Source organism: Choloepus didactylus, chromosome 6, assembly GCF_015220235.1.
Source record: "Choloepus didactylus isolate mChoDid1 chromosome 6, mChoDid1.pri, whole genome shotgun sequence".
NCBI lineage: Eukaryota > Metazoa > Chordata > Mammalia > Pilosa > Megalonychidae > Choloepus > Choloepus didactylus.
The window spans coordinates 109,185,461-109,208,178 of record NC_051312.1 but is presented as its reverse complement, the minus strand read 5'-3'; the positions used below and the strand labels follow the sequence as shown (position 1 = coordinate 109,208,178).

Below are 22,718 nucleotides of genomic sequence, written 5' to 3'. Positions count from 1 at the left end.
CAGTGTAAGGACAGATGAGTAGAAAAATGGGGACAAAAAGTAAAAGAATAATAGTGGGGGAAGAGGAATGAGATGTTTTGGGTGTTATTTTTTACTTTTATTTTTATTTTTTGAAGTGATGAAAATGTTCAAAAATTGATTGTGGTGATGAATGCACAAGTATATGATGATACTGTGAACAGCTGATTGTACACTTTGGATGATTATATGGAATGTGAATATATCTCAATAAAATTGCATTTTATAAAATCCAAGACCTGTTAATTCTTGTGTGGGGTGGGGTGGCGGATAGGGGGTGGGAGAGAGGGGAGGTGTACGAAGGAGGGCGAGAAAAAGCCTTGCTCCCAAGGCCAGGTGACAACAGCATACTTGCAAGAGTATTAAGGTCATCCATAGTGGAAAAGATAGCCATTATTTTACATTTTGTGCATAGTTTTTATCACCTGCTGGATCAGTAATAATATTAACAATAGCTACCATACACATATTACTGAACATATCAGAGGGCTGTGTAAAGCACTTTAGAGTGCATGATCTGAATCCTCACAACAACTTTATGAAGTAGGTTTTATTATTCTTAATTTATAGATGAGTTAACTGTGGCCCAGGGAGATTAGCTTTCCTGGCCTTTAAGTGGTAGATCTAAAACCTAAGTCTATTTGCCCAAGAGTCTTGAATAACATATAGCTGTGGGCCTTGGGCAACTTTGGTGCTGGTCTGATGCTGGGAATTGTGAATCCAATTTATTTATACTAAGCTGCATGTATTTCTGTGTGTAATTTACAAAAAAAAAAAAAAAAAAAAAACAGACAAAAAAAAACATATCCAAGTTAGGACCTCTGTCTCCTTAAGGTTTAAAAACCTACTAGGGGGGCAATAGTGGGAAGATGGTGGAGTAGGAAGCTCCAAGAATCAGTCTCTCCACCAGAATAACTATCAAACAGGCAGGAACTATCTGAGTCAACTATTTTGAAACTCTGGAGTCCAGTAGAAAACTGTACAGCATACAGGAAAGAGTGGGAGGAAGAGGCTGGTAAATTATGGTAAATACCAGTAAATTGCTTTCTCTGTGCAGCAGTTACTGTCACTGAGCCCCTACTCTTGTAGCAGGCAGCAGTGAGGTCCAACCTTTGACATAGTTTGCTGATGCCAGAGAGGGATATAAAAATCCACTTTGCCAAGATCTGAGGTTGGGGAGGGTGCAGGACCAATCACTGATCACTGCTTTGATTAGCTACTTTGGATTGCTGGGGGCCTGGCTCTGAGGGCAGCCATTGTTCCCATCTGCCCCAGACAAATGTGGTGGAGGAGACTTAAAGATGGTGAGTCCCCTCAGAGCTGCAGAGGAACACTGAAGAGCTGTACCGACTGAAGGACCTGAGTCAAGAAAGCTAGCTTTGGGGAGCCATGGAAGAAGCTCCTGGCACCCTTTCTGGTTCCTTCCTCAGTCCCTCTGCAGAGAAGTTTGGAGCTGGCCAATGCTCCCTTTGTGGGTCCTTTGTCTTGTTTGGCTGGGAAAGACTGACTTGGGAAACTCCTCCCTGGCATGCCTCCACTCAGAATTTGCCCTCTGGGCAAAAGCAGCCTGAGACAGTGAAGCAGTGTAAGAAATGATTAAGACGGATGGCCTAGGGAGAGCACCAGCAAACACAAGACCAATTTGCAAAGACAGTGAAAGGTGTTTTTTGTGTAGGTTTGCTTGTTTTTGTTAGCTCTAGACATGTGTTCCAGTTTGCTAATGCTGCCGGAATGCAAAACACCAGAAATGGATCAGCTTTTTTAAAGGGGGATTATTTGGTTACAAAGTTACAGTCTTAAGGCCATAAAATGTCCAAGGTAAGTCATCAACAATCAGGTGTCTTCACTGGAAGATGGTCAATGGTGTCCAGAAAATCTCTGTTACCTGGGAAGGCATGTGGCTGGTGTCTGTTCCAGAGTTGTGGTTTCAAAATGGCTTTCTCCCAACACATTCCTCTCTAGGCTGCTGTTCCTCAAAAATGTTACTCTTAGTTGCTCTTGGGGCATTTTTTCCTCTCTTAGCTTCTCTGGAGCAAAAGTCTGCTTTCAATGGCCATCTTCAAACTGTCTCTCATCTGTAGTTCCTCTCTCAGCTCCTGTACATTCTTCAAAGAGTCCCTCTTGGCTGTAGCAAGCTTGCTCCTTCTGTTTGAGCTCTTATATAGTGCTCCAGTAAACTAATCAAGGCCCATGCTGAATGGGCGGGGCCACACCTCCATGGAAATTATCCAATGAAAGATCTTGCCCACAGTTGTGATCACATCTCAACGGAAACATCCAACCAAAAGTCTGCAACCCAATCAACACCAATACATTTCCTGCCCATATAAGACTACATCAAAGATAATGGCATTTTGGGGGACATAATATATCCAAACCAGCACAACATGCAAAGAAAATTTCTGCCATATCTCAAGCTGGTTACAAACTAAAGAAACAGGTATCTCAGGGCATAAATCCCAGAGTTAGCATTTAATATTAAAATGTACAGTGTACAAGAAAAGATTACAAGACAAAGAAAAAGGACTATCATTTGATAGTCCATCCAAAGGAAGAGGATAAAAACCAGAAAAATCAATGAATAAGTCCAGATTGTGGACATACTGGACAAAGACTAAAAAAGATGGTCTTCAGTATGCTCAAAGAAATGAAGGAAAATATGGAGAAAGAGCTAAAAGATATCAGGAAAACAATGAACAATATGAGAATCTCAATAAAGACATAGAAATATTAAAAGGGAACCAAACAGAACTGTGAATTTGAAGACAAGACAATTAAAACAAGTCAGGCTGAGGAGCTGAAAAAGAAAAGAATTAAAAAGTAAAAACAGCCTAAAAGACCTCTGGGACATGATCAAGTGTACAAATATATGCATTACAGGAGTTCCAGTAGGAGAAGAGAGAAAGGGCCAGATGGAATATTCAAAGAAATAATGACAGAAAACTTCCCAAATTTAGCAAAAGACGTGAATATGCATATCCAAGAAGCCCAGAGAACACCAAACAGTATAAACTTGAAGAAAAATATGTCCTGCCACATACTGATCAAACTGTTGAATGCAAGGACAAGGAGAGAATTCTGAAAGCTGGAATAGAGAAGCAACATGTTACGTACAATGGAATCCCAATTAGATTAAGTGATGACTTCTCATCAAAAACCATGGAGGCAAGAAGGCAGTAGGTTGCAATACTTAGAGTGCTGAAAGAAAACAATTGCCAGCCAAAGAATTTTGTATCTGATGAGACTTCCTTTCAAAAATGAGGGAGAAATTAAGACATTCCCAGATAAACAAAAGCTGAGGGAAATCATCACCAATAGACCTACCTTATAAGCAATGCTAAAGGAAATTCTTCAGACTGAAAGGAAGGAACTAGAGAGTGGTTAAAAGTGGCATAAAGAAATAAGGACCTCTAGTAAAGGTAACCATTTGGGTAAATATAAATGCCAATACTATAGTATGTATTTTTTGAGATGCAACTCCACTTCTTACACCCTACAGGTGCTAAAATACAAATGTATGAAAAGTAAATCTATGTTTTTGGACATACAATGTATAAAGATATAATTTGTAACAAGTACAAAAAAGAGGGTATAGGAACAGTATATATGTATGCTATTGAAGTCAAATTGGTATAAATCAAATATATTTATATTTGATTTATATTCCTATATATTAAGTTAAATTTTAACCCTAACCATAAGGAAAATATATGAAAAATATATACAGATGAAATGAGAAGGGACATAACATGGTACAATACAAAAAATCAAATAAAATAGAAAGTAGGCATTAATGGAAGAACTGAGGGACAAAAAGGTTAAAAGCTTACAAAGACTAAACAGCAAAATGGCAGAAGAAAATTCTGCATTATCAGTAGTGACTTTAAATGTAAATGGAATAAACTCTGCAGTCAAAAGGCAGAGATTTTCAGAATGGATAAAAAATTATGATAAAAAAGCATGACCCAACTATATGCTGTCTACAAGAAACTCACCATATATTCAAAGATGTAAATAGGTTGAAAGTGAAAGGATGGAAAAAGCACAAGTATTAACCAAGAGAGAGCAGGGGTAGCTATATTAATACCATATAAAATAGACTTTAGTTAAAAACTGTTATGAGTCAGATGGTCATCATATGCTGATAAAGGGGTCAATTCAATAAGAAGGCATAATAATTGTAAATATATGTGCATGTAACAGCAGAGCCCCAAAATAAATGAAGCAAGATTTGAAGGAAGAAATAGATGGTTCTACATTCATAGTAGGAGACTTTAATACATCACTTTAAATAATGGATAGGGCATCTAGACAGAAGATCAATAAGGAAATACAAGACTTGAACAATACTCTAAACCTACTATACCTACAGAAATATTTAGAACACTTCACCCAACAGCAGCAATATACACATTCTTCTCTAGTGTCCATGGATCATTCTCCAGGATAGACCATACCTTAGGTCACATAAGAAGTCTCAATAAGTTAAAAAATGTTGAAATCATATGATGTATGATTCTCCAGCCACAATGGAATGAAACTAGAAATCAGTAACAGAGAGAGTAATAGAAAATACACAGATATGTGGAAATGAAACAATGTACTCTTAAACAACCAATGGGTTAAATGGAAATCACAAGGGAAATTAGGAAATATCTTGAAGTGAATGAAAATGAAAATACAACATACCAAAATTTATGAGATGCAGGAAAGGCAGTGCTGAGAGGGAAATTTATAGCTCTAATTGCTTACATTAAAAAAGAAGAAAGATTTCAAATCAGAGGCATGCTCAAAACTGGAAGAACTAGAAAAAGAAGAACAAACTAAACCCAAGTGAGAAGAAGGAAGGCAATAACAGATTTGAGTGGAAATAAATGACATGGAAAATTAAAACAAAACAAGACAAACAATAGAATAACTAAAACCAAAAGCTGGTTCTTTAAAAGATGAATAAAATTGACAAACCTTGAGCTGGACTGACAAAGAAAAAAGGAGAGAGGACGTAAATAACTAAAATTAGAAATGAAAAGAGGGACATTACTACCAACCCCATGGAAATAAAAAGGACTGTAAGCCAACAAATTAGATAACCTAGATGAAATGAATAAATTCCTCGAAACACACAGCTACCTACACTGACTCAAGAAGAAATAGAATAGCTCAGTAAACCAGTAATTGGTAAAGAGATTGAATCAGTCATCAAAAACCTCCCAACAAAGAAAAGACCAGGCACTGGGCTTCACTGGGGAATTTTACCAAACATTCCAAGAATAATTAACATCAATACTGCTCAAACTCTTCCCAAAAAATTTAAGAGGAGGGTACACTCCCTAACTCATTCTATGAGGCCAACATTACCCTCATACCAAAGCCAGATAAAGATGCCACAAGAAAAGAAAATTACAGACCAATATCCCTTATAAATATAGATGCAAAAACAACCTCAACAAAATACCAGCAAACTGAATCCTACAGCACATTAAAAGAATTATACACCATGATCAAGTGGGATTTATCCCAGGTATGCAAGCTTGGTTTAACATAAGAAAATCAATTAATGTAATATACCACATTAGTAAAATAAAGGGGGAAAATCACATGATCCTCTCAATTGAAGCAGAAAAAGCATTTGACAAAACTCAGCACCCCTTCTTGATAAAAAATTAGAAAACTAGGAAGAGAAGCAAACTTCCTCAACATGATAAAAAACATATAATGTAAAACCCACAGCTAACATCAAACTTAATGTTGAAAGACTGAAAGCTTCTTCTCTAAAATAAGGAAAAAGACAAGGATGCCCACTCTCACCACTGTTATTCAAAATTGTACTGGAAGTTATTGCCAGAGCAATTAGGCAAGACAAAGAAATAAAAGGCATTATTGCAAGGAAGAAGTAAAACTTTCCCTGTTTGCGGATGACATGATCCTGTATACAGAAAATCCTGAAAAATCCATGATAAAGCTCTGGAGCTAATGAATGAATTTAGCCAAGTGGTGGGGAACAATATCAACACCTCAAAATTAGCATTGTTTCTATTTTCCAGGAATGAACAATCTGAGGAAGAAATCAAGAAAAAATTCCATTCACTATAGCAATTAAAAGAAACAAATATCTAGGAACAAATCTAACATAGGATATAAGGAATTTGTACACAGAAAAGTATAAAACATTGCTATAGAAGTCAAAGACCTAAATAAATGGAAGGGCATTCTGTGTTCATGGATAGGAAGACTAAATATTGTTATGATGTCAATTCTAACCAAATCAATTTACAGATTCAACAAAATCCCAATAAAAATTCCTAGAACCTTCTTTGCAGAAATGGAGAAGCCAATTATCAAATTTGTATGGAAGGGTAAGGGTGCCCTGAGTAGCCAAAGCCATCTTGGAAAAAAAGAATAAAGTTGTAGGACTCACATTTCCCGATCTTAAAACTTCTTACAAAGCCACAGTAATCAAAATAGCATGATACTGGTATAGGGACACACATACAGACCAGTGGAATTGAATTAAGAGCTTAGAAATCAACCCTTATATTTATAGCTAACTTTTTGATAATTTGGAAAGAATTGTCTCTTCCACAAATGGTGCTGGGAAATATGGATCCTCTTTTGTTAAAGAATGAAGGTACACCTCTACCTCACACCATATATAAAAATTAATACAAAATGGATCAAAGACCTAAATGTAAGAGCAGAAATATAAAACTCTGAGAAGAAAACTGAAAGCATCTTCAGGACCTTATGCTAGGTAACAGTTGTTTAGACTTTTTTAGACACTCAATGCACAGGCAGGTAAAAAGAAAAAAATAGATAATGGTACATCATCAAAATTAAATAAATTTTGTGCACCAAAGGACTTTACCATGAAAGTAAAATGGCAGCCTACACAATGGGAGAAAATATTTGGAAACCACATATCTGATAAAGGTTTACTATCCAGAATAAAGAAATCCTTCAAATTAACAACAAATAAAACCAAACAATCCAATAAAAAATGGGCAAAAGACTTGAATAGACATTTCTCCAAAGAAGATATACAAATGGCCAGAAAGTACATGAAAATATTCTCAACCTCATTAGCCACTAGGGAAATGCAAATCAAAGCCACAATGAGATACCACTTCACACCCACTTGAATGGCTACTATTAAAAAAAAAAAGAAAAAAAAAAAGAAAAACGGAAAATCACAAGTGTTAGAGAGAATATGGAGCTGGTGGGAATGGAAAATGATCCAGCCTCTGTGGAAGACAATTTGGCAGTTCCTCAAAATATTAAGTATAGGATTACCATATGACCCCACAATCCCGCTTTCAGGTATTTTACCCAAAAGAACTGAAAGCAGGGTCTGAAATAGATATTTACACACTGATTTTCGCAGTGGCATTATTCACAATTGCCAAAAGATGGAAGCAACCCAAAGAGTTCATCAACTGATGAACGGATAAACAAATGTGGTATGTACAACACAATTCAACAGTAAAAAGGGATAGAGTTCTGATACTTGCAACACCGTAAACGAACCTTGAAGACATCATGTTGAGTGAAGTAAACCAGACACTAAAGGACAAATATTGTATGAGCTCACTGATAGCAAACAATTAGAATAAGCAAACTCATAGAGTCAGAGTTTAGAATTTAGGTTACCAGAGTATAGGAAGGGTGTAGGAAATAGGGAGTTAGGCTTAAAGTATACAGAGTTTCTATTTGGGAAGATGGAAATGTTTTGATAATGGATCATGGTGATGGTAGCACGACATTGTGAACTACAAATCAACAGCACTAATTATATATTTGAATTTGGTTAAAAGGGGAAATTTCAGATTGTATTTATGTTACTAGGAATAAAAATAATAATAATAAAAAGTCCAAGGAACTGCACAACACAGTGAACCCTAAGTTAAACCATGGACTATGGTTACTAATACAATGATAAAAATGTGGCTTCACTAATTGTAACAAATGTTAACAATTGGGTGGTATATGGAAACCCTGTATTTTTTTTTTTTTTTTTTGATCTTGACTAATTTCACTGGCCCTATCAGATTTTTTTTTTTTAATTCAGTTTTATTGAAATATATTCACAAACCATACAGTCATCCATGGTATACAATCAACTGTTCACAGTATGATCATATAGTTATGCGTTCATCACCACAATCTATTGGAAACCCTGTATTTTATGCATTATTTTTATGTAAACCCACAACTTCTCTCATTAAAAAAAAAAAGGCTATTTAGGCGGAGAGCGGTAAAAATCTCTCTTCACTCATTCCTTTAAGAAGCGTTTATTGTGTTCTTCACGCAGGCAGGGCACTAACTAGCCTCAGGTGAGAGGATGGTGAACAACACTCAACCACCATCAACCCCCTTATCCCCGTCCGGGTTTTACTAGCTCTTGGGCGAGGAATTCAAAGAAGCAGGAAATATATCAACACCAAGGATGACTTCCATACCGGCTGACCGGGAGCCGGAGGAAGGGCGCGAGCGTGCTCTGGCGGTCTAGGCAGGCTTCCCGGAGGCAGCGGCCTGCCAGCAGTAACCCGAGGTTGGGCGCGCGAAAGACAAACCGGCTCAGAAGCGAGCACTGGGGCCAGGACGGGGCGGGGCGGGCCGCAGGCGGGGAGGGCGAGAAGGGGCCGGCTCCGCGCGGGGCCGTAGGCAAGTTAGGGTTAGGGCGGGAGGATTCGTCTTCCTGGCGGCAGAGGGCGCCTGGCGCTGCGGTCCGGCGCGCCGAAGCTGCCCGCGCGGGCGCGGAGAGGAAAGACGAGGCGAGGAGCGCGAGCAGCGGCGGCCACTGCCACGTATTCCCGGCAGTGGCGGCGGCGGAGCGGGAGGTGAGCGGCGCCGGTGCCTGCGGGCAGGTGGGCAAGGAGCGGCGCAGAGGCCGCAAAGGCGTAGGGCACCAGACGCCGAGCGCCGGGCGCGGGCTGCCGGCGTCAGCACCGAGCGGTTCCCGCCACGCGGGCTACGCCTCCGTCTCCGCGCCGGGCAGCCGGCGAGGCCCGGGCGCCCAGCAGGTCCCGAGCGCAACTCGCGGCGGCGGGGCGGGCGGTGGCCCAGGGGACTCGAGTTCGCCTGCCCGTCGGTCCCGGTTCGGGACAAGGAATCCCCGCCGCCACCTCCACCGCCGCGGGGCCGGACCGGGAAAAGTTGGGGGCGGACCGCGAGCCGGCGTGGGCCGGGCGGGAAGTGCGGATGTGGGGCGGGCTCGGGGGCGACGCGGCGCGAGGGGTTCCGGGCCGGCCGGCCGGGAGGGCCTGGTTTGGGAAGACGGAAGACGCGTGTTCTCTGCGAGCAGAGAGAAAGGGGCACTCAGGGTTTTGTACAGGAGTGGGCAGGCGTCTGGCTCCAGGCCCTGGGTGTGCTTCAGAGGCCCTGCAGGTGAAGAGGGCGGAAGGTGAGCCCAGGGGGAGATAGTCTTGCGGGGCAGGGGACTGGGGACCAGAGGCGAGGCGGAGGCGGAGAGTGGGCGATGGGGAGTGGGTTTTGCCACCTCCCCTCCTCTGTCCGGGGTAGATCATGAGAGAGGGGTCAGGCTCAGAGTTGGGGACACCTGTGGCGTCTGAAGACCCGGGGGGGACTTCCTGTAAGGGGTGTGTGTGGGGGCCGGGAGATCCTTCACCTCCTGGGTCAAGTGTCTCCCCCTCAGCATCGGCCAGATTCACCTTACTGACTGCAGTTCTTTAGTCCTGGGGAGGTTAAACAGGTACGGCTGAGTGGATGAGATATTCAGGGGTGTTCCAAGGTGGGGAATGGGCTGTTTGAAGTCATAACTATGGCCTGGAGCTATCTGAAAAAAAAGAACTCTCATCTCCTGGCACACCCATCCTTTCCGTCTCCAGTAACGCCAACATCCAGACTCCTTTATTCTATAAGGGAGAATTTCCCCGGTTTGGGATAGCAGGTCCCCAAAGCCTAGCAGCATGTCTGCTCACAGCTTCACGGATATTCTGAAGGAGGTATAAGACATGGCCTTTTATTCCCCAGCTGAGATTGGTTATTAAGAAACAAGTGGTACTGGCCATGCTGGGTGCTTTATTAGAACAACGTGTGTAGCCCCTTGACAATGGAGAGGACTCATGCTGCTTTTTTCAAGACACAGGATTCCAGGTCATTTGCAAGGATAATTCAGCTGGTGACTCTTACTGTGGGTCTCTTGAGCCTTTCTTCTAGTCTTAGATGTCTGCAAGGAATGTGACCTTGGGTGAGTCACTTACCCTCCCCTTGCCTCAATTTCCTTATCTGTGAAATGGGGTCTAAAGAGGGCTAGATAGTCTAATGGAAACAGGAGTAGATTCTCTGAGGGAGACTATGAAATCTTTTTCCTTGAGAGATTAATTCATTCATGCGAATAAACATCAGCCTGTTCTTATAAAGAAATCCGGATGAACTTATAAGAAAACAGATGCTAAGCAAGAAAGAGTACCAAAAATCCAAAAAACTAATAATAGTTGGTACTAGGTTTACAGTATAAATACTGTTCCTATGTAGGCAATTAGGGTACATGGTTGTCTAGCTACCTTTACTACAAAACTGTGCATATATATATATGTGTGTGTGTGTGTGTGTGTATAATATATATATATATATATATCACCTGTGGGCCTGAAATTTTTTCTTTTTTTAACTTTCAAGCCTAGAGTGGATGGTTGGTTGGCTCCATCTTGGTGGGGGCTTATCTGAGGGACTATTCCCAGGACCTCTCTCTGCCATAGTACTTAGGTTTCGTCTTATTGACTGATGCTGCGATTCTTCTACCACCACACTGTCATCTTTCCATTCCGGCTTGAGAAGTGGTGTGTTGATTTCTGTTGCATCTGGTGTTTCTGAACTTACCAGGTTTCTTTTCAAGTGACTATAATAAATAGGCAGGCGTCATATTAGATGCAGCACTTTAAAAATAGCTCGAGGCAGTAATATTTGTCCTTTCCACCCCCACCCCAATTCCCCAGACCCTTTGGGTAACCGTTCACTCAGACTTCCAGGTCGTCTGTTGACTGGCACATTTTGGATGCTGAGGGCCGTCACAGAGTTGAAATGACATGGGCAAGGTCAGACATCACATTAACGATAGGACCATGATGCTGGAAGGAGAGGAGGATGTTTTGTATTTTATTATAAGCAAATACCCCTGCTCTTTTGTTTTCTTCCTTTAGTAGCTTTCAAAATCCATATTGGGTTTGACCACATCATTTTCAGTAATACTCTTTTGTCAGTTTCTTGGAAACTGCAGTTGGTAGTTACCTCTGAGTTTGAGGTAGTGGTAAAATTATATCCTCTCCCAACAAGTAAAAGCTTGACTAATTAGTTTGAGTCTTTAAATTATCTATAGTGTGTGTGTGTGTGTGTAGGTAGGTTTTACTTTAACTGAGTGCTATTAAATTAATAAAAATCATGATGCTAATAATAGATACCGTATAAGCACCTTCCACTTTTCAGGCACACTGTGTTAGGAATAAGCCTTATTTTATAGGAGGAAAAACAAAGCTCATAGAGGATGGCGACTCTTAAAAGTTATAGCTTGGACAAGTTACCCATGCTCTTTGAGTCGATATAGCATTTTGTAAAAGTGGAAAAGGAATTCTTACCTATTTAAAGGGTTGTGGTAACATTTAAAATGAGATCATGTGTGTGAAAAGCAACATGTAAACTCTAAAGTGCTTTCAAATGTTTATTGTGATGTTAGCATAGCACATTTTAATATAAGCATTGTGGACACTGGAAGCAGCATGATGGAATGGTAAGTCCATGAATCTTGGATCAGGCAGGCCTGGGTGGAAATCCCGAGCCCATTACCTGACCTCCCTGAGCCTGTTTTCAAGATAACGTAAAACCAGGATAATATTATCTGCCTTATATTAAATGAGTTATTTGGGTGAATTGCAATATGTGTTTACTAAAGGTTGGCATCCACCACTTTCTCTCTACTTGCCCACAGTCATTTGGGATAATAGGATTGATTAAGTCTTCCAGTAGGAGTTGTCCTTAAGGGAAAGAGGCTTCTAAAGTACATTTTTTACTTAGAAATAATTCCTCAAGTTTTTAGTCTCTCTGCTCTAACCCCCAACCCACACAGTGAACATTATGGAGCCTGAGATTGTCTAAAAGGAGGGAATTAAAACCAGAAGCAGGAAAGGACAGGACTCTGTTAGGAAGCTGAAGATGATTTACTAGATTCTCTTTGCCCATTTTGTGGTTTTCTCTTTGTTTTTTTAATCTCTCTTGTTGGACAGGCAAAAAGATAGTGAATTTGGAGGGTTTCTAGCTTGAGAGAGCTATTGGAAGAGCTGTAGTGTAGGGTGGGAGGGTAGGGCAGATGGGGCTGGGAAGGAGATGGAGGAGTTGAATCTGGCTGACAGTAAAAGCTGGCAAGTTTGGCTTGGGGAAATCTGTTAGATGTGAGGTTTGGCTAAATATGGGGTCAATTTCCATCCAGTCCTGTAAGACTCTTTTGTGGGGCTTTGAAGTTTTTGTGCTCCAGGCAGATTTTGACTAGTTGTAGTGGCATCATAAATGAGTTTCCATAGTAAGCATGTATGCTGAGAAGGAAATTAAATTCCAAGAGGGTGTTTGTTGTGACTGATGCCAGAATTTCTCTGAGAATTTTATTAAGATTCAGTCAGTCTTTGAAGGTGCTTCTTAATTCTCTGAAGATATTAATTAAGAAATAGTTTAAAAAGTAGAAGTATCCCCTTTGTCAGCTTTTGAAATGTAGTCTTCCTAAATCTTTGGAACAAGTGAAAGTGAAATCCCCTAATCATAGAGATTTATATTTGAAAAGCATTTCCCCCAGTGCTTTTGAGAGCATTTCCCTCTCTTCCCATTTCTTCCTTCCTCTCACATTATTATTATTATTATTATTATTTTATTAGAGAAGTTGCGGTTTTACAGAAAAATCATGCAGAAAGTATCCTAATTTTTATATTTATGACCTTAATTTTTAGATCTGGAATGTGTCACCTTTTCTCTAGAGTAATTAATTGTTGTTCATTTGTTTTAAAGAGAGCATAGTGAGGTGGGGGAGAGCGCAGGCTCTGGAACCAGATCGTCTGAGTTGAAATCCCAGCTCAGCCACTTATTACTCACTGACTTTTGGTAATTTACCTTCTTCATCTCTAACTGTGCCATCTAGTACAGAAGCCACTATCTATATTCGGCTACTTAAATTTATATTTAATTAAAATGAAATGAAATAAAACATTCAGTTCTTGGCCAGATGAGCCACATTTTAAATGCTCAGTAGTCACTTATGGCTAGTGGCTCCTATACTGGACAGCACAATACAGAACTTTTCCATTCTCACCGAAAGGTCTATTGGACAGTGCTGAGATAGGTGTTTTAATGCACATCTTTTGGGTTATTGAACCGATTAAATGAGCGTGTGTATATATATATATATATATATATATTTATATATATAAAGTTTTTTGAACAGTGCCTGCTACATAGAGGGGGCAATGTAAGTGTTAGCTATTATCTAAATCAACAGTAGTGATAGTTATTATATAAATCATTCAACAATCATTTGAGGCCTGACACATGGTAGGTACTCTGCTAGGCTTTGACAGGCACCATGGTGGAAAAGTTTGCGTCAGCTTCAGTTTGAATCCTGGTTCAGTGATTTATCATGTGACCCAGGAAAATTACTTCTCTGAGTTTCATTTTTCTTATTTTGGAAGTAATAACATCTGGCGTAGAGCTGCTGTATGCAAAGCTCTACCAGTGCTTAGCATAGTAGATGCTCAATAAGTGTTAATTTTCTGTTTCTCTGAATATAAAATGATTTAGGAAGTGATTGATATTTGTTCTGCATTGAGTTGCTCACTGTTTAGGAGGAGACAGACACAAGTAATTATATTATAGTAAATTTTAAGCTATATAAGAAGTATGAAGAGGAGGAGGAAGGAGTCTAACTCAGCCTCTGGGGTTGGCAAAGAAGTGATTTGAGGATGTATTAAAGGATAGGTAGATCTCCTCAGATATGTGTACGGGGATAGGAGAGAGGTTGGGATGGGGAGGATTGTGATTGCTTTTGGAGAGCTAGGTGCTTCACAACTTGCATTTAATCCTTATGGCAACCCTTGGAGGTAGGACATGTTATTCCTAATGCATAGATGAAGGACAGGTACAGAAATGTGGCCATGGTTAGCAGGTGGTTAATCTGAGAGCCATCCGTGATCTGTGTGACTCCAAAGTCTATGTTTCCAGCCATGCTGGAAAGGCAGGAGGGGCCTTGCATGCTTTGGCAAGGATTTGGGATTCCATATGGAAGGCTGATGATTTTTCATCAAGGGAGAGAGGGTCAGATCTTTATTTTAGAAAGATAGTTCAGGCTCTGTGTGGAGTATGAAGTGGAGTAAGTAGAAATTCGCAGCAAGGAAACGAGTTTATTAAGGTAATTGGCACGAGAGATGCTTGGTCTTGGACTTGGACCTTAAGGCAGTGGCAGTGGTGGCAGAGGCGGTGGTGGTGGGGGTGTGGGTGGGGGTGGAGAAGCTTGGGCCCTTTGGATGTGGAGTTGAGAGGAAGGATCAAATCTGAGCCTTTACTTTTCTCTCCTCATCTTTTCCCATTGAAGTTCTGATCCCCCATGCCTGGGTACTGGAGAAAGTAACTGGGTAGACTAAAAGCAATTTCTGCAGAAACCAAAATTGCCTCCTTTTGTCTTTTTACTGACAGCTGGAGAATGGTATCTTTGAGTAAAACCTGAAAGGCCTTTTCCTTGCTGTGTCTAGACCCAGGACTGATCATTTCTACCTTCCCAGGAGTATCTCAGAGGATGGAATTCATGTTCTTCAGACCCCATGTAGGGAAGTGCTGATTTGAGCATTCACACTCCCAATGAAAAGTATTGAAGGGAAAAAGCCACCACAGAAAGAAGCCACCCTGAGGTGGAGTCTGCAGCCCACTGTCCCTGGGGGGGGGGGGGGGGGGGAGGCTCAGTGGACTGGGAGTTTTGTCCTCAGTTCCAGCTGTTCCCTAAGAGTTGGTCTGCCCTTCAGCACGGTTGACTTGTGGTCACCACACATGTACCTTGTACTGTGCAGGAGTAGGGGTGATGGTTGATAAGCTCACAGTGGTGAACACGATGACCAGCCCCAGAGAGGAGTGGGAACCACACTCCCCTGAAGGATTCAGGCTCTGTGGGGAGCCAGTCATACTCGGGTGAACCAGGAATCAGAGTATGGGCAGATAGCTGGTCATCTTCACTGTTGTCCACATGTTGTTATCATAGGAGATACTGCTGCCATGTCAAGAATATTCTGGTCTTGTACCCTTGCCCCTAGTCAAATTGCATCACATCCATGACCTTCAGATGGTTTGTTCTTGCTCTGGTCAGGCCGTAGTTCAGTTGATCAGGCTCTGGCTTTCTTTGGGTCACGTTCTTGTGGCGAGGAGGCAGCCAGGTTATCTTTATTGGGCCTGACTGTTTCCCAGCACCGTCTCAAACTCTCTGCCTTGAATTGTTCTGCAAAAGAGTCAGCTCATCCACTTTCTGCTTGATGTTTACTCTTTTTCCCTCGAAGAAGTGACCTTTTTTCCTAGTCTAAGGTAGCAGCCCCTAGGTGCAGACTATTAAAGTGTCCACCCAGATTGTCTTGTGTGGTAAGAGTCCTTACCAGATGGGGTGCATGGCTGAATGGGAGGAGAGTATTTTTCTCTGGGGAAATTAGCTGTCATGCCAACTGCTTGAACATTATGTCCTAAGCAAAGCCCCTTTGTTGTTCTTCTTTTTTGGTTTGTGTTTAATTATGTGGAGTGTGTTTGGGGTGTGTTTGTTTTAATTATTACTGGGAAGCAAAAAAGATATTTATTAAATGTTTACACCTACAGCAGTGCCACTCTTCTGGCAAGCAGAAAGAATAAATATATATTTAGCCAGGATACCAGTGATTTATCTCTCTCTTCTCCACATTGTTGCTGTTTTGCTGGCAGAATCATCTGATTTGTATACTGATTCAGTTTGGATTTCAGTAGTGAGTGTGAAAAGATTCCTGGGCTGTTTGCCGAAGTGGAGGGACTCGAATAAGTGGGATCTGGGGTTGCCAGTCTTGGCTCTCCCTGCAGTTCCAGGAGCCCAGCACATGGTTCCTTGTCGGGAAGGGGGAGTTTTGGCTTTGCCTGGTAGCATTTTCCTGGCTATAGTGGAAGGTGCCCTATGCTGCAGGAAAGGGAATTCTCTCTTAATCCTGCTTTTCATTTTTTTCTCATCCCGTGGGGGTGAGAGAGAGGAAGACCCAAGAACTAAGGAGTTTTGGAGATGGGCAAGTTTAGGGTAGGACAGGTTCATGACTTCCACAGAGCTTTTACAAAAGTTTTCCTCACATCCCACATTTCCCTTCTTCACTTGATTCCAGTCTTGTCTGTCTTTTGTGGCTTAGAAATTGGGTTTGAACTTTATCAGTCATTTCTGGGAAGACCTTGGGAACTTTTCTTTCTTAGAGCTGGTGCTGTGGTGCTGACACAACGAGATTGTGTCATGGCATTGCTTTCAGATTGGTGTGGCAATTCCACCTCAGAATGAGAACCCCATTTTCATGTTGTTGAATCAATCAGTTGCTCTTTTCTTAAATTATACAGGTAAATAAATGAATAGATTATGCTCTTGTACCCTCCCTTCCCCTTTACATGGTGTAAAAGTATGTAGCAGGAAATGTACAGTCCTTCTTCCCCCAGCACCTCCTTCCCCATTCATTGCCTTCCTGCCCAGCCCTCAAAGGTCACCAGTTTTAGCAGATTGTTGTGTATTCTGAAACTCTCTGTCAATCTGAATAAAAATGTGTATGGTTTTATTTCTTTTTAAAGTATAACTTTGATTGTACTGTATCTATTATTTCACTGTTTGCTTTTTTTCATAAATTACATCTTGGAGATCTTTTCATGCATGTATCTTTTCTCCATTCTTTTAAGTGTCTATAAAATATAGTATGGAAATATCATAATTTATTAATCAGTCCCCTACTGATGGGCATACACACTAATTCATTAGTTTTGCTGTTACATCTTCATACATGCATTCTGCTATGCACATATGCATATGTTTCTCTAGGAGTGGAATTTGTGTGTCAAAGGTTATGCACATTAAAATGTTATAGTGGTACCCAAACTGTGCTCCCAAGGGCAATACTAATTTAAACTACCAATAGCGTATGAGACTGCCCAGGCTGTGCCATTCTTCTGGGTGAAAGGCATGTATTGTGTTTAATCTGCATTTCATAGATTATTGGGGAGGCTATGAGTCTCATCCTTGAGCCTCTGGAGTGGTGAGATCTTAGATATTTGGAGCAGGTGGGTCTGCTGTGACCATGGAGGATGAAGAACCAGCTGTCAGAAGCACTGCCCTGCCCAGGTCATGTCAAGAGCTCCTGGTTTCACATTCTCTCTGCTTCTCCTAGAGGCTGGGCACAGTAATGGGACACTTGAATTCTGATGTAACCTGCCACAGTATTTCTCTCAGAGAAGCCAAGTCAGTGTCACTATCACATTGAGACCATTCTGTTCTGTGGTAACCAAGGCAAGGATTCGAGACTGGAGAGCTGAACTGGAGAAGCTGCGGATAATCAGACACTGTTGCTTCTGGAACAGCATCTGTGAATGTGGCAAAGCAGCGTGATCATCATTTCCCTTCTCTCCCTGCTTGTTTTGGGAGCATTGTGGCGGTTTGTCCCTTGGCGGGGTGCTTTGGGGAGAAGGATAGTTTCTTGGAAGGTGTTCTAGGGGCTGGGCACAGCAGGGTGGTAGGGGAGGTATCTGGAGGTCCCCATGAATAGGTCTGCCCCCAGTGAGCCTTGCAGGCTGAGCTGCCCATGGACACAGTGGACTTTGGGATGCTCTGGCTTACGTGAATGGCCGTGCCTTTACCAGCTGCTCAAAGGGGGCGCAAGTTAAGGCATGATAGAAAAGGCAGTCGGGGGAGATTCTAGAATCAGGCCGGGCTGGGTTCCAGCTCCCGCTCAGCCCCTTATGGCTGTGGGACTTAAAGAAAGTTACTTTATCTCCCCAGGCCTCAGTTTCCTCATCTATAAACTGGGAATAATATTAGCACCTACCTCCCTGGGCGGTAGTGAGGATTAAAAGGATAATGTTTATACCTATTATCTAATAAATATTGAGTAATTTTAAGTAACTATTCTTATTTGTGTTCTTCTTTACTTAATAAATGCTTTTAAATAAATGTATATCACATTTGCTAAATGTAAAAGTCCACATAATCTAGAGTGGTCAGGAGATTAAAAGCTGACTATAGGCAGAGTAGGATCAGTTGATGTTGTGGGAAGGTTTTTGGCAGGGAAGGAGAGCAAGTTTGGGTGTTTTCTTAAGTCACTCAACCTGGTATGAAATGACTGCTTTGTGCATGCTAAAGCCCCAGACACAAAGACCTTTTCACTTTTCTGGAGGTGCAGTTTAACATTTTTTCTTTAGGCCTTCATGTTTTAGGTAGAAGTGGAGTGCTGGGGGATCAGTTAATACAACTTCTTCCTTTTGTTTTTGAGGAGGCTGAGTGAGGCTCTGAAAGTGAAGTGCCTTCCGCTAGGTCACACAGCTGGTAGGACAGAGCTGCCTTTCCCCTCTTCTCCATACTGCCATGTAAAAAGAGAGCTGCATAGTGTTAGGCACTTTTCAGAGGTCTGCCATTCAGTTCTCCTGACACCCTGTGAGAAGGGGTCACTGAAGTGCAGGGAGGTGCAATAAATTACCCAAGATGAGACAGAGCTGGAATTCAGACTCTTGTCTGCTAGCTCCAAAGCCCATGTCCTTCTTTCTACCTGGTTACATTCCTAACATTGCTGGCCCTGGGTTGACATCTGTGCTAGCATTATACCTCAATCACTGTAATTGCACAACTCAGACTGATGTGTACACATGTATGCATGTGCATACGTGTTGCCATGTGATGACAAGTTCAGGTGAAGTCCCTAATTTGTTTGCTGATGGTTCACCCAAATTAGAAATTTGGGGCCTACAGGTTGAGTGTCCAAGAGCTCCAAAGAAGCTCATTCTGCCAGGGGTTGAGAGCCAAGATGAGAAAAGGAAATGTGGCTCTTGAGAGCAAGCTCACCATCTGTGGCCCTGGGGGCAGCAGAGCCCTGGGCAGATGGCACTGCCTGCAGAGCTTCAGATACAAGGGCTCGTGATGCAGGCTTCAGTGGGAACTCATTCTAAGTCAGAAAAACGTATAATATGTGTAGAAAATAATCAGTAATACAAACGGATAATAGTGGCCTGTAGTATGAAAGAGATTTCAAAGTACTGTGTGGTAAAAATGTAAGTCAGCAGAGTGGAGACGTCACCCTGGCTCCTGAGGTCTGAGGAGGCTTCTTAGAAGCAGCACAAATCAAAATGAGACTTGCCTGTTCCCCCTTAGAAGGCAGGTAGACCCACCTTTCAATTTACACGTAAGAACATTGAGACCCACATGTGAGGAAACTTGTAAGGTCACTGTGGTCATTGAGGGGAGAGCTGAGACTAGACCTTATCCTTTCTGTCCCATCTCACCATGTATGTGGTTAGTTAGTACTGCATGTAGCAGATGCCATTAGCTCCTGGTGTGAGCCTGCTATTATTTATCAAATGAACGAGCACAGTTGTAATTCAGGTCTAGTCCTGGCTCTTCTGTCTCTGAGCCAAGTTAGAACATTAGCCTCTCAGTTTTGCTGTCTGTAAGGTGGCCTGCCTTGTTAGCTTATCTTCATTCACTCAACATACATTCAGCAATTGTTTACTGAGTGCCTACTGTGTTCCAAGCACTGTTTATGGGTGTTGGGGATTTTGCACTGAACAGAAGAAGCTCAAGTCCTGTCCTCATGGGGCTTATTTTCTGGCAAGGGGCGACAGACAGTATATGATTACAATACACAGTGTATGAGATGGTGATGATTGGTAAAAAGCAGAGAGAGACCAGAGGCTGTGCCAGCAACAAAGGGGCGGTGGTGAGATTGTGCAAGGTGGCCATTTGAGCTTCAGTCTGGAGGAGGTGAGGGAGGAAGGAATGTTGGGGGGAAGAGCATTCTAGGCAGTGGGAACAGCAAATGTAGAGGCCCTGAGGTGGGTGTGTCACCTGCTGGGGTGGTGGGGGCCATGTGGCAGGAGATTGTGGCTGGAGCGAAGTGGGGAGGGGCGATTAGGAAGACTTGAGGTCCAAAGGGTGGTGGGTATGTGATCCTGGCCTGTCATTGTGAGGACTTTGGCCTTTGGCTTTAGGGCGATGGCAGCGGGTATTGTAGCTGTGAGCATAGACTGCTGTGAGCACAAATGAAAGGGTAGGCATGGTCAAGCTCATCTAGGATTTTTTTCTAAGTTCAGATGACCATTGCTGTGCTGTGTATGTGTATATGCGCGTGCCTAGATATTTTGCAGCAACTGTTTCTAGGCAGTTTCTTTTTTTAAATGTTAGCACTCTATTGAACCCTAGATCCACCATCCCTTCCCATCTGTTCTCTCTCCTCCTAGATACCTTTCCCCTATCTACCTACCTCCTACCCAGAGTTAAACCACAAGCATGAGCAAGAGAGTATAGACAGACAAGACTAGGGGGTGGCTGGACCTGCCAGGAAACCCAGCATATGTGGCAGCACTGCTGTGCTCCACAGAGCTGTATAAAATGTGAAGTGGTAGGTTTATTCTCCTCTAGCCCCTGGGCCTGCCTGGTGATTGCTGCACCTACACTTAAGGTATTCATCTCCCTGGGCAGATTTAGAAAATGCTGAGGTCAGTGTGCAAGCTCAGTGTGTTTGGCTTCCCAGATCCTTCTGTATATAAAGTCACTAAGCTGTGAAAAGAGTCGAGTCAGCTCCCTTGGTCAGTGGGCCACAATTGGCCTTGAAAATGCAGGGCAGGAAGGAATATCTCAATGTATCTGGGGAGAGACCAAGTGAACTGTCATGTGGTCTTTGCACGTGAGGCCTCCTCAATCACCTCCTTTTCTAACTGGTCTACAAAGTTTTTAATAAATTTTTGTTATTTGTCATAAAAATGGTTAGACTTGTAATATGAGAATGTCATTAAAAGAAGAAGCAACTCCAGGTGGAGGCTTGTCCTCAGTGAGCCTGGCCTGATGACCTGAGGCCTGTGCTGATTCAGTTTGTATGGTTGCTGGGGGAATCATAAATTCAGATTCCTTGGCCTCAGAGCTGAAGGAAATCTCCTTATCTGGCTGACATTTAATTTCCTCTCTGGGGCTCAAAAGGAAGGGACCTGGTGTTTGTGTGATTAGGGCTCCAGAGAAGTGCGCCATGGGTGTGCCTGATTTCAAGCCCTCTTCCCTGCCTCTGCCTACCGAGGTGGTGCCAGAAGCAACGCATTTTGGATGGTTGTCTGGGAGGCTGCTGCACTGTGACCCCTCTGGCGAGCACTGCTTTAGGAGATAATGATGTGTAAGTGGAGATGGAAATAGAATCCTCCAGTGCCAGGAGCAGCTGCTCTTCTGTGGGACTTTAGGAGTTGCTTTGGGGGCGCTACTCCGTTATTCCCCTCCTCCCTCCCAAACAGAAAGCACACCATACAGACTGAATTTTGTGAAGACTTCTTAGCTAAAAATTGAGTTTTATAATGTGTTTTGTGAGATTGTGATTCCTTTGTCAGAGTTAGGGGTGGCACATCAAAAGTGCTTCATTAGAGGTGCTGCTTTGTAAATTTTACAGGCTTTCTTTGCCAGACCTTACAGGAAGTTTTCACTCAGGTAACGTCCCCCAGAAGACATTGGAGTCAACTTGGCCTCATTTCCATGCTATAGTTAGAGACAGAGAGGCCTTTCCTGGGAGTGGGAGCCAGACAAGTCTCCAAGTTGTTCCCATAAAACAGCTTCCTTGTCTTGCGCCCAAGGGTGACCCCAGTCTCTGTGCTGACATGCCCCGAGCACTTATTAAATAAGTACTTGTGTATGGACAGGATCACTCTGGACGCAGGCCTTGGCCTTCTTTGCTGGACCCCAGGCAGTTAGCACTCTGTGTGCTCAGATGAAAGCTCAGTCTCTGGCTCCATATTGGAACTGGAGCATTAAGTTCTGGCCTCATCTCTGCTGTCTTGGGGAAATCACTTACCTCCCTAGGCCTCAGTTGTCTTGTCTTTGAGGGGTGCTAGATGAAATTATTGGGATAATGTCTCCCTTTTTCTGTACCTCCCTGCCACTCAGTACCACACTATGCACAGATTACTGCAATTACTTGTTTACATTTGTCTCTGTTACTTGAGGGTGGGGCTGGGCAGTTCAAGCCAATGGGAACGTGAATTTTATGTCCCAGCATGCCTGACACATACAGAGTTTGCTTCTACAAAGCTCACATCCTTCCAGTTCAAATGTTCTTTGATGGCCTTCTTACTGTTTGGCTGGACTCCCATAATTCTTACTTTAGGGGTAAACTTTGATGGGGAGAGGAGGAGCAGGTGGTAGAGGGTTTGGCAGAAATCTCCTTTCTGGCTCTGGAGGCAGGTGTCTGCAGTTGCTGAACGTGATTGCCTTGTTCTCTTCTCAAGTTTCACACAACTCTTGATCCTTGCTTTGAACAAAGCCCCTTTATTTCTGGATGTTGTGAGAATTGTTTTTGAAATTAATGAGGCAGAAAAGAATGGCTCACTACTATAAAATTGTGTATACATTACAGTGCAAATTTGTTAAGAAATACATATGTATAGGAAAAATACTATAAGGTGTTTTATTTTGGTGGTTATTTCTGGATTTTGGTATCACAGGAGATTTT

At 42.4% G+C, this 22,718-nt stretch overlaps 1 protein-coding gene across 9 annotated transcripts in view; it reads left to right on the top strand.

Annotated features, from left to right (window-relative positions):
* The first annotated feature begins 8,722 nt into the window (after positions 1 to 8,722).
* The window catches only part of SMCO4 (single-pass membrane protein with coiled-coil domains 4), a 66,854-nt gene continuing 52,858 nt past the window's right edge, over positions 8,723 to 22,718 (top strand). For 4 of the 9 annotated variants that reach the window (XM_037841101.1, XM_037841096.1, XM_037841103.1 and 1 more), the window contains exon 1: positions 8,723 to 8,855. The gene's annotated coding sequence lies outside the window, so the exon portion shown is untranslated. Of the gene's footprint in view, positions 8,883 to 9,268; positions 9,419 to 22,718 lie in introns of those variants that run through there. The other 5 variants (XM_037841107.1, XM_037841100.1, XM_037841098.1 and 2 more) reach the window with 3 other exon arrangements.